This window comes from Callorhinus ursinus, unplaced genomic scaffold (assembly GCF_003265705.2).
Source record: "Callorhinus ursinus isolate GAN/ISIS: 27379988/994484 unplaced genomic scaffold, GSC_fseal_2.0 scaffold58, whole genome shotgun sequence".
NCBI lineage: Eukaryota > Metazoa > Chordata > Mammalia > Carnivora > Otariidae > Callorhinus > Callorhinus ursinus.
This window is the reverse complement of record NW_027397120.1, coordinates 1,433,066-1,445,376: the sequence shown is the minus strand read 5'-3', so window position 1 is coordinate 1,445,376 and position 12,311 is coordinate 1,433,066. Positions and strand designations below refer to the sequence as shown.

General features: G+C 54.6%; 1 protein-coding gene across 1 annotated transcript in view; it reads left to right on the top strand.

The window, feature by feature from the left end:
* Positions 1-255: 255 nt before the first annotated feature.
* Positions 256-12,311, top strand: part of JAKMIP3 (Janus kinase and microtubule interacting protein 3) — a 117,498-nt gene continuing 105,442 nt past the window's right edge. The window contains exon 1 of the mRNA XM_073884722.1: positions 256-326. The gene's annotated coding sequence lies outside the window, so the exon portion shown is untranslated. The remainder of the gene's footprint in view (positions 327-12,311) is intronic.

Genomic DNA, 12,311 nt, shown 5'->3' with positions numbered 1-12,311 from the left:
GGTGCGGGTGCAGCCGGCCTCCGCCTCCCCCTCTCCCTCGGCTCTACGCCGCAGCCTGGGCCATTTTCAGCAGCATCGTCGCCCGATTTTCGTGGACTGCAAACCTGCTCTTGTCAAGAATGAGATGGGCAGAGACGGAGAAGAGGTGGGGTTGGGGTGTCGCGCGGCCGCGCTGGGCGGCGGCAACGGGGAGTGTCGGGGGGAGGGCCCGGGTTTGGGGCGCCCGCCCGCGGTGACGCGCGCCCCCCGCCCGCCGCAGCGCCTCTGCAATGGCCGAGCCGGGCCGTCGGACGCCGCCCGGAGCCCGCCGCCCGCGGGGAGCCTCGGTGAGCAGCCGCCGGCCGCCCCCCGGCCCCCGCGCGCCGCCGAGCCGGGCCTCTGCGCTGCGCCGGCGCCTGGCACAGTGCGTCCCGGGCCCTGCGCGGTGGGGTGGCGGGTGGCAGCGCCCTCTCCTCCTGCCCGCGGCCCGGGGATGGCCCGGAGTGGAGTCCGGAGGTGGCCGGGGGTGGCGGGGGTGCGGCGGTGGCGGTAGAGCGACGTTCCGCTGGCCGGGGTTCCGCTGCCGGGGCGCCCCTGCCTGGGGCGGGGTCCTCCATGCTTCTCCAGGTGACCCCCGCAGGCCATCGGCCACTCGTCTCAATCGCGCGCATTTCCGGGGAACTCCTGGGAGTGGGCGGCAGGTGAACGGGCCTCTGGGCTCACAGGGACGCCGGCCGTGGGCGGGCGCGCAGGTGCTCGCGCGTCCAGGGGTCCGAGCTACTCGGGCGTTTCCGCATGCCCGCCTGAGCCGCGCACCCTCCCCGCCTGAGCTGCGCACCCCTCCCCGCCTGAGCCGCGTCCCCCTCCCCGCCTGAGCCGCGCACCCCTCCCCGCACCCCTCCCCGCCTGAGCCGCGCACCCTCCCCGCCTGAGCCGCGCACCCCTCCCCGCCTGAGCTGCGCCCCACTCCCCGCCTTGGTGTCTAGTGTTTTAATTTCAGATGTTCCTGTTTCCGGGGGTGGCGGCATAGCTGTCCAAGGCTCACAATATCGGAAGCCACAGAATGAAGGGTTTGATTGGGGTCAGGAGTCAGAGGGGAGGCCTGGCCTGGGCAGTTTTCCTAGAAAACACCTGGGGCCTGTCCCTTTGACCTTGTCTCTTGGGGGAAGCAGGATTTTGTCAGCAGTGCCTTCCTGCCCTGCCCCTGAGGGTCTGGTCCAGTATTCCCTTCCTGCGGGGAGGAATGCCTTAACGATTCTCTGTGGCATGTTGTCTGCAAATACAAGGAGGAGGGTGATGACTGGCAGAAGAGCAGGGACCCTGAAGCTCCTCTCTGCCTCAGGTGCCAGGAGGGAGCAGGGAGTCGGTGGGTGCTGGGAGTGCCTGCTGGCTGATGCAGAGGGCTCCCCACTACCTCCGGGTGGTGGAGGGGAGAAGGCGTCTGCCAGGGTTTAGGATTAGAAGAGGGGCACGGGACCCTTCACTGCCTTTCTGAAGGCTGATTTGTGCCCATAAATTAAGATGTGCTTTGGCAACTGCCTGCAGTGTTTTTTTTTTCCGCGACATTAATGACACATAGATCTGTTTTCTTCCTTATAAACTTCAGTACTACAGAGTATTATGTCCCCTTTAGAAGTGTTTCCAGGATAGGTCAGCAGAACACTGATGTGCTTTCAGGAGCAAGAACGCTGGCCCAGCCCAGTCCCTCTTGGGCTCCCATGCCTGGGTGGGGGGGCCTGCTCTGTGGCTGTAAAGAACTGTACCACCCACAGGCCCGAGCTGGTCGGGGCCCTCACCATCACTGGGGAAGGGAGTAAGCAGCCCAGCATCTTACTTCTTACCTGAATGCACCTGCTTTCTCCCAAAAAAAATATGGCTGGAAAGAAAGAACTTTTATAATGGTGCCTTTCAGCTGGGGGCGGATGGAGGTTACAATTCCAATTCTAAATAGGATTTTCAAGCAAACTGATGCATCACTGTACATGCTTATTGCTTTGGAACTTGATTTGTATTGAAAAGACTTACACAAGCGTGAGTGTGGCATTGTCAATAGTGAAAGTGGCCACTGAGGACCGGGTCGGGAGCAGGGGGGATGTAGGGGCTGGCGGCGTCCCAGTCAGTTCAGGCGCCCGGGGCCACACGCGTGCTCCTGCAGCCATCCGCTCCCGCACGCTTGCTGCCCCAGGAGCCCGCAGGGCCCGCCTTTCCCCGGGGCAGTTGGTGGCCCGTGGGGTCAGTGAGGTCCAGGGGCTGGGCTTGTAGTCCCAGCGTGCTGCGTTCCTGATACTCTCAAGGTCTATGAGTCTGTGAACAATGGCATAGCGATAAAAAACAATGATAAAAAAAGAGGAAATAGTGATGATAAAAAAACTCACCGTGGTCCATGCCAGGCCCTGTTCTGATTTCTCTCCCTGTGTTCAGGTGCATGGGAATGACTTTGAGGGGAGGGATGGGCTGCAGGAAGCCTGGGACCAATCTTGAGGCAGGCAGAGGAGGTGCCACCGGGGGGGGGGGGGGACCAAGCTGGGGCCACATCCTCAAGGAGCCTACAAAGGATGAAATGACAACATCACAAAGTTCATCTAGAAGTGAGGAGCCCAAGACCCAGAATGGGGAAGGGTCTTGTACCTCGTAGTCCTGGCACATAAGGGTCCTCCCCTGGGGCCAGGATGCGTCCTCGGCTCTGCCCTGCCCGCCCCTCGGGTCTGAACACCCTACCTCCACACTCGCTGTGTCCCCGGTGAGGCTGGGAGCCAGGCCCTTTCCACCAGGGCTCAGCCTGGACGGAGGGTCACCAGTCAATGGTGCTGTGCCACAGTCCAGTGTGGAGTGATGGCGCCGTGTCCTCTGCCAGGACTTCCTGCTACAGGCTCCCTGCTGTGGCTGACTGCAGGGAAGGGTCGAGACTCCCCAGCTTGTCTGCCCCTGGAGAGGCCTCTCGGATCAGCATCATGTCTGTGTGCTCTGGAAGGGACCGCGGGCCTCACCCTGCTGGCCCAGTGGCCCCCAGAGATCCTGTGATGGGAGGTTCTCCGTCTGGGCGCTGGGCCAGGTTAGGTGCTGTCACCACGGGCAGTGTCTCCCCCATAGTCACGTGTTGGAGCCCCGTCCCCCGTGTGATGGTGTGAGGACCCCTCTGGGAGGTGATGAGGGTGGGGCCCCCGTGGTGGGATCCGAGCCCTTCCCGGAGGAGGGAGCAGAGAGCTCGCTCTGCCTTTCTGTGTCTGCCGTGTGAGCTCACAGCTGGAAGGCAGCACCCATCAGAAACCTCCCATCCCCCAAAAGGCACCCTGATCTTAGACTTCCAGCCTCTGGAGCTGTGAGACGTTGTTCCCGTTGTCCCAGCAGCCCGGCCCATGGGCCTGCGCTAGGGTAGCCCGAGCTCACTGAGATGGGTGCTCTTCCGCTCCCCACATCTAGACATCTGCCGGCTCCTCCTGACTGTCCATGGGCAGAAAACACCGCCTCCAACACACACACACAATTTAGATCACAGTATAATCATTTTATATGTCATACTCATGAGTATTTCACAAAATCAGTGAAAAAATGATTTGTCATGTCTGCATAATATTCAACTGTCTCCTTAATTGGTTCCTTATAATTAGAGCTTTAGGATGGATTTAATCTGTGGCCTTCATGAACAACCCCTAATGAACTTTCTTAACATATGTACTTTATTTTAGGGCTTTACTGTGGTCAGACAGAATAGCATGGGTGTGTTCCAGGGAAGCTAGAGATGCGTTGGCATCAGGCTGTGCCAGGGTTGGGTGTGTGGATGGGGGGGATGACCCGTGAAGGGCAGGACAGCTCCTGGAAGAACCCATGCACGACTTGCAGGATGCGGGCCACGGAGGGCGGTTCTGGGAGCTGCTGTCCCAGTACAGGACCTCGAGCCGCATGGAGACCCTGTGTCTGGCCCGCCCACAGCCTGGGTCTTCTCTGGGGTGCTGGAGTGCAGGGAGGCTCACTGGGGTGAAGCACACGGTGCGGGTGCGTTTCCAGCAGCACCGCATGGCACCCGCCCCATCTACACTGGAACGGGGCTGCGAGGGGCCGGGCGGCCCTCAGCGCGCTTGGGCAGGGTGGGCTGCGGACGCGCCCGGCTCCCCACGGCTCACGCGCTTGCTGCGGAAGCACATTGGCTTTCCAGGCCGGATCTGGTCCTGCGGAGGCTCCGACCAGTTTTGGGGTCTGGTGTGCCTTGCCCTCATCCCCGCCCCGCGTGGCCAGGCCAGGCTGTGTCCCCGAGGTCCTCTCTGTCCACGTTCTGCCTGGGGAAGTGAGCGCAGGCCCTCGGGGACCTTGAGCCCGGAAGGGCGTTCTGCCTGGGGAAGTGAGCGCAGGCCCTCGGGGACCTTGAGCCCGGAAGGGCCGAGGATGTGGAGCTGTGAGTCCCGCCACCAGGCTTAACTTCCCCTTCGCGGTTGATGGCTGAGCGCCCAGTCTGTCTTCTTTCTGGTTTGACGGCCCCTCTGCAGCCATAATTTACATCGATCATTCCAATATTGGAAATAATTAACAAAAACAGGCCTGGCCAGCTTCACTCGGCTGGTCCTCTAAACGGCCTCTCCTCTCTGGGAAGCTTTATGGTCGTTTATTTCTTAATGGGGCTGCATCCGTGCCTCCGATGAGCAAGGTGTCGGAAGCTTCTGGAATTTTCTTTAGAGTTTGTACTGTATTACACAAGGCCTTTGTATTGAGTCTTCTGTATTATAAACGGGGATTTTGCTGGTTTGCAGTTTCTTTTCTTTTTTCTTTTCTTTCTTTTTTTTTTTTTTTCTGGTTTGCAGTTTCTAATCCAAGCTTTTCTGGGCTGGGCTCCTCGGTGCAAAATTACAGGGGTAATGCAGGTAGTACCCAGAGGAGGACGGGGCTGGGTTTTCTTGGCCACCGCAGGTCCTCTGGACTCTGAGGTCTTCAGCCGGGGCAGTGAGGAGGGGCCAGAGGAAGGCAGAATGTTCTTGACTGGGAGAGAGGAAGGCGGGGCTCTCCCTGCAAGCAGCCTGGCCTCCAGGGAGACCTCCCACACACCTGCCCAGGGCTCCTGCTCTCCAGGCTGGTTTTCTGTGACATCTGAGTTGAGATCCTGGAAGAAGAATGAAATACTGCAAGTACATAAGCCAGGAGGTAAAGTCAAGCCAAATTTTTTTTCCCTTTGAGAAATGAGATGCAAGACCTTTCCTCTTGCCCAGTCCGCCCACATTTGATCTCCGCGTGGCCATGCACCTCTCAGGAGAGGGCAGGACAGCAGAGGCCTGCCTGGGGTCACAGAAGATGCCCGTGGGATGGGAGCTGCAGCCTCCATGCTGTGCCTGGGGGCCACTTGGACCCTCTGCATTGGTCAGTGCTATCCCCTCCTGGCCCCGCCCGATGGCTGGATGCCACCAGACTTTCCTTCCTGTCAAACATTCATCAGTCACCTCTTCTGGGCCAGCACTGTGGCCCTCACTTGGCGGGGGGTTTAGGGGGGCAGTGAACCAGGACAGACACGGTCTCTGCCCCCGGGAGTGGTCAGTGGTCAGACAGACATGCCTGAAGCCATTGTGAAAGCACGTGTTCAGTTTCTGCTGTGACCAGTGCCACCAAGGCGTTTTCCAGTTCCTTGAGAGCCCCTGACCTGGCCTCTCCTCTGGCTGGGGGGTCTGAGGAGGCTGCTCAGGAGACAGCTGTCTGAAAGGGGGAGCAGGCCAGCCCCAAGGGCCTGGAGGAAGCCGGCAAGGGGCCGCTGGGGGCCTGCAGGCCGGGAGCAGGCTGGACAGGCCGCTGTGGCTTGCTCCAAGGCTGGGCTGCTAACACGGCTTGGTCCTCAGAGCCGAGGGACCCATCAACTCGTGCGGGAGACTAAGGCCAGCTTCGTGGGTCATAAAATTGACCATTTTAACTACGTTTAAGTGTGCATTCAGTGGCATTAAGGACAAGACAGTGCTTAGAGGTCACCACCGTACGTCTTGAGAACTTTGTCACCTTGCAACCCTGAACTCTGTCCCCGCCCCTGCCCCTGGCACCACCCCCTTCTGCTCTCCGTGCCCACGGGTGTGACTCCTGTAGGGACCTCACATGAGTGGGGTCAGACGGGATTTGTCCTTCTGCGACTGGTTTACTTCACTCTGAGTGACGTCTTCATGGTCCACCCCCATCGTAGCAGGTGTCAGGACTTCTCTCCTGGTTAAGCCTGGAGAACATTCCAGTGTGTCGAAGGACCACACTGTGTTTCTCTGCTGACCCTTGGATTGCTTCCCTGCGCTAGGTATTGCGGGTAATGCCACTGGGAACCTGCGTGTACAAACATTTTTCCGAGGCCCTGCGTTCAGTTCTTCCGGGTGCACACCCAGAAGTGGGATTGCTGGGCTCCACAGTAATGGTGTGTTTAATATTTTGAGGAAGCTCCCATGGTTCTCCAGGACGGCCGCACCGGCTTGCGTTCCCACCAGCAGGGACTGAGGGCCCCCTTCCTCCGCACTCTCCCCAACACCTGCTGTCTTTTCTCATTTATGCAGATGGGAGGTGGCATGGCACTGCGGTTTTGGTTAGCATTTCCCATTAGTGATGTTGAGCCTCTTTTTACGCCTTTATTTTTTAAAAGCCTTATTTTAGACTAGCTCCAGACTTACAGAAAAATTGCATAAATAGCGCAGAGCTCTGTTTACCCCTCAACCAGTTCCCCCTAGTGCTAACGTCTTATGTAACCAGGCTGCACAATCAAAACCAGGACATCGTTACTGGTTTGGCACCATTAACCGAACTGCAGACCTTATTCACAGCCCACTGGCTGCGCCCGGAAGTCCTTCTTCCGTCCAGGGCCCCATCCAAGACCCCATGTAGCAGGTGCTGCTTGTGATCCCCTGGTCTCCACCAACCTGGGACAATTCCTCAGCCTTGCCTGGTCTCTTAGGACGTTGATATTTTGCAAACTTCTGATTAGTTATTTTGTAAAATGCCCCACAGTCGGAGTTTTTCTCACGACTGGAACGAGGTTATGCGTCTTTGGAAGAAACCCACAGCAGTGCCTGTGCCCCTTCTCGGCGTCCGCTCCCTGAGCTCTCGATGCCCGCCTCCCGTGAACGGTGAGGCTGGCCTGGGCGTCTCCACCGTAGGCAATCTCGGGGAGATGCTCTGAGCTGTGCAGACCTGGTCTCTCAGATCCCCCCTCACTGGCCTAGTGCCCCTGTGCTGCCTGTGCCCGACGCTGGTCGTCGCGCGGTTTGCCTTTGGTGACCCTGGTTGGAATTCCCCTGTCAGGAAAAGCTGCGTCTTCTCCTCGTTATTTGTGTAATGATTTTCACGTCAGTACGGACACATGAACACTGTTTCATCCCACGTGAATGTCTGGTAATGACCGTGTGTGTTCTGTGTGATGCACGGCCCCCTGCTTTGGGCTTCGGGAGCAACTTCGGGTCAGCTCCCGTGTTCTTGCAGCAAGCTCCGCTTTTCCTTCTAAAATTTTATTACATTATTGTTATTATTATTATTATTATTTAGCATTTCTTACTTCCTGGAACCACGGATGTGCCAGACTTGGCTGGTTCCGAAATCCTCGGTTCATGGTTTCTCTCATTGATTTTTTTTTCTTTTTTCTCCATGTTTCCTTGCTCCTGCGTGGGTTTTATAAGTCTGACTAGTCTGGTTCTTTTGAACCTAACTTTGTAAATTAATCCTTTTGTAATTAATCTTTTTGTCTGCAGGTCTTGAGGATTTTTTAAAAATTTTATTTATTTATGAGAGAGAGAGAGAGGGAGAGAGAGATCATGAGCAGGTGGAGAAGCAGGCTCCCTGCTGAGCAAAGAGCCCAATGCAGGACTCGATCCCAGGACCCTGGGATCATGACCTGAGCTGAAGACAGTTGCTTAACCGACTGAACCACCCAGCGCCCCAGCCTTGAGGATTCTCTCGTTAGTTAGAAATTCAGAAGTTTTGCTGGGTGCGTCTGAGTCCCCCAGTGAGCCCTTTTCTTCCAACTGGACATTCCAGTGAGCTGTTTGTTTTGAGGAGGGGGTCTTTGGAAGACCCTACATTTCTTCTTTTCGTTTCTCCTTCTCTGCTTGATTAAGAGTTTCTCTTTTTGCCTTTTTTTCTCCCCAAAGCTCTGTGTTTAGAAGGCTGACCTCTCAGACCCTGCCTCACACTGGCCTCTGTTAAGTGAGTTTTGTCGCTTTCAAGAGCTCGCCTGGCTTTCTCTTAGTCACCTGGGCCACCCCGCTCGGGCTCGGGGTCGGGTCGGGGTCGGGCTCGGGGTCGGGGTCGGGTCGGGGTCGGGCTCGGGGTTGGGCTCGGGGTCGGGTCGGGGTTGGGCTCGGGGTTGGGCTCGGGGTCGGGCTCGGGGCCGGGGTTGGGCTCGGGGTCGGGTCGGGGTCGGGCTCGGGGCCGGGGTTGGGCTCGGGGTCGGGGTGCAGGGCCTGTGAGTGCCTCCCTGCAGCCAGCCAGACACCTTGGTGCTGGTGTGCGGAGGTGGCTGTCCTCCCTGTGTCCCCAGCCGCATGAGCCGTATCCTTCCCTTTCCCTGCAGGGGGGCAGCCGGGGCACGTGAGGGGCGCTGGCACTGGGATCTGTTGGCTTTCCTCTTTTCACTCCTAGTGACTTTGCCGTTTTGGTACTTTCTGTGTTCAGGTTACACCCAGCGTGTGGCTTTGCGAAGAATCTTTGATGTTGCGAAATTATTTGCGTAGTTCAGGGAGGAGATTTGGGGGAAATGGATTCCTGTAACACAGTCTACGTGATTTTCTACGACAGACTTTTTTTACGAATCTTTTTGCAGACATAGCTTTCCTTGTGAGGAAATTCCTGGGAGTGGAATGGGGACCTCAGAGGGTAGGTGTATAATTTCTTTTATGGGAAATTGCCAGAACTTTGCCCCCAATGGCCCCGCATTTGGTGCAAGAGTTCCAGTGGCTCTGCGTTGGTGCCAACATCTGATCTTTTGGATCTCAGCCATGCCGGCGCATGTCTGGCCGCGTCTCCTGTGGCTTCGGTTTCCATCTCTCTCAATTCTCATCTTTGAGGACACTTGCAGGCTTGTTGGGTATCAGCACATCTTGTGAAGTATGCATTCACATCTTTTGCCTCTTTCTTATTGGGTCGTCTTACTGAGCTGTAGGCACCAGTTCTATTTTCTCTGCCCCCCTGGCTGGCTTATTCCTTCTCCTAACTGCGCTTTTTGATGAGCAGAAGTTTTGCGTTTTGATAAAGTCTAATGTGTCTCTTTCTTCCTTTGTGGTTATTATTCCCCGTCTTGTCAAGACCCTTGCTGGCCTCCACCTGACAACACTGTGGCCCTAGGTTTTCTCCTTGCATCTTTTTGACTGGAGCCCGGTGGTCTGGGATTGCCGCCTTGTGTTCTGGTTTGAGATGCCCGCCCTGCCTGGGGCCTGAGCAGGGCTGGAATCTGCCACGTCCCCCGGGGCCCCGGGGTCTTTTGAGCGGGGAAAGCCCCACAGAGCTGAGTGTTGGGGGGGCTTGTGGTTGCTGGGTTGGTCATGACTTTGCTGATTTTCAGAAGACAAAGCTAGAAGAAATTCTATGAGAAATATATCGTCATTTTATTCTGATATTTTCAATTCAAATTTAAGAAGACAAGCTGGTTATTTCTCTGGTTTTACATTTCTCTTTTTTCTGAGGCCGAAATTCGTGGCTCCTAGTGACACTGGTATGACTATTTCTTTTTGCTTTAGTCTACTCTATGCATATGGTAGTTTCAAGATAAAAACAGTGTGGTTAGTGGAAAAGAGTTCGCAGTTTCTTTGCATTTCTTTTTGTCTTTAAGATACAGTGCACTAGGCTCGCCTCTTCTTAGGGACTGCTCTGTTTTCCTTTGACTTTCTGTTTCAGTTCTAGGTTAGAATATGCAGAAGTGTAACTCAGGGTGTGTTCTGGGGAGAGCAGCTTCATCCTTGTGTTTAAATCCTCTTCTCTCTCCGCTGGTGGCAATATTTTCTAAGTCTTTTTTTAGTTCGTGTTTCCGTTTAAACGTAATTTAAGCAAATGCGTACGTCTTTCCATATGCCTTCTCCCATCTTAGGCGAGATGCAGCCTGCCATGACCCTGTTCTACCTTTTTTTTTCATTTAATGCCATGCCTCAGCTCTCCCTCCTTGTCACTGGGGAGAGCCCGTCCCCATCCTCTCCAGCACGTGCGTGGTCCTCCGCCGCGTGGCAGCTCGTTCTCTGTCCACAGGCATTTGGATTGTTTCCAGTCTCCTGCTATTACAAGTGGTTTGACTCTGAAATAGCCTTGTGCGTGCATGGTTCATGGGTTTCGGCATATCTCTGACTCCATTATTAGAAGGGGGATTCCCAGACGGAAAGGAAGCGCGACCGTGTACTGTGCTGTAAGGCCACCAGGTCCCCTCTGCAGCAGGTGCACCCTGCGTGCGCTTTGCCAGCAGTGTGGGAGCGGGAGGCTCCCTCCACGGGGCATGGGGTGCTGTTGGATCCATTGGGGGCTGCCAGAGACAGGAGAGGTGGCGATTTCAGTGTGATCTTAATTTGCATTTCTCTTAACACGGGCAAGTTGAGTGTCTTTTCATGTATTTAAGGATATTTGCATTTCTTTTTATGTGAATAGTTTATACAGTTTGCCCATTTTTTTCCGTTTTGCTCTGGGGTTGTTTGGCTTTCTTCTTCTTAGATTTTGGAAGTTTCTTTTTTCTTTTTTAAGATTTTATTTATTTATTTGTGAGAGAGTGAGCACGAACGCATGAGGGAGGAGGAGCAGAGGCCGAGGGAGAAGCAGACTCTGCCTGAGCAGGGAGCCCAACGTGGGGCTCGATCCCAGGACCCCAAGATCATGACCTGAGCTGAAGGCAGATGTTTCACCGACTGAGCCTCCCAGGCACCTCAGTTTTGGAAGTTTTTTATGGTTTAGGGATATTCGTCCTTTACCTGTGATATGAGTTGCATATATTTTCCCCATTTTGTTACTTATCATTTAACTTTGCTTTTGGTAGAGTTTCTGTAGTTTCCTCTTTGTTTTCCACAAAAAATCGCGTAAGCATTTATCTTCTGACAAGATCAACCTGTCTGGCCAAGCCTCCACCTCAGTGGGGCCCCTGTTCTCAGGGTGATGTCTGGGCTCTCAGTGCTGTGGAGCCAATCCAAGGCCCTTGCTGCCCAGGCGAAGTCTCACGCGCCATGTCGGTGTCCGAGGTGGCGGTTCTGCCAGTTCTGCTGTCCCTGCTCTCCCCCACCCCCTCCCCTTCCCAGTGCTGATGCTGGGGGTGCCCAGCTGGCTATTAGGGAGGCTCGTGGCCTCTCAGAGAGACCGCTGTTGGGCGAGCTGTCTGGGACAGAGCCGCCGGCATTGTGGTAGGAGGGAACCAGCACCCCTGTGTAGACATGGGGGCGTAAGCCGTCCCAGAGAGGAGCCCCAACTCCCCAGTGCACCTGCAGCTCGAGGACAGGAGTGTGAGTGTTTGCCGGCTTGCTTTGTGGAAGACGTTTTTGATTTGTTCTATGTTTTTCTGTGCTGACTGCTCCATTTTTGTGTTGAGAGGAAATTTGGGGAGGTTCAAACGTTACGACATTATCACTGCCATTTTGCTTCTACCTGAGACGTACAGTTCTTCATTTCTACTTAATAGTTTCGCTGGTGTATGTATTTGGGTTGAAATCTGTCTTATTTTGTGTTATTCTATTTGTTGCATCTATTTTTCTCCTTTCTTGCCTCCTTTTGTATTTATTGAGGGGTTTTCCCCCCTCCCTTCTATCTAAATGTCCTATATTATGTTTTCTATCATTTTCATGATTATGATAAAAAGTAGCAGGGAAAAAAAAATCAACTCCTTGAAGGCTAAACCTAATTCAAATCCTCCCCCCAGCTAAGAAAAAGGAACTTGGGAAATTTTAACTCAGCTTATCCCTGTTCTAAATTGTATGTTTTTATTGTTGCCATTTTTTCCTATCTTGTTTATTTTATAATATCACTAGAGACCATTGTTAGTCTTTTGCAGTCGCTCGTTGTTTCAGATCCCCTCACATGTTTAGCACTGGGCTACTCTGTCTCTTCTTGCCTTTTGGGGTCACCCTCTCACCTAAGGCACGAGCCCTGGAGCTTCCTTTATTCAGAACTCGCTTCGACTCTCTGTTCCCCACATTTTATGTCTGAAAATTTCTTTCTTTCAAGAATGAGGGTGAAAATATTCTTACCGGGGATGGAATTCTTGCTTGGCAGGTAGTTTTAAAGCATACTTGTTATGTTATTCCATTGTCCTCGGGCTCCCATTGCTCTGATGAGGAGTCTGCGTCCTGACTTTGAACAGGAGCTCTGTTCTGATTTTATTTTCTCTTCATCTTTGCTGTTTCTCCCCTCAAGTTTCGCTATTATATGTCTAGATTTTG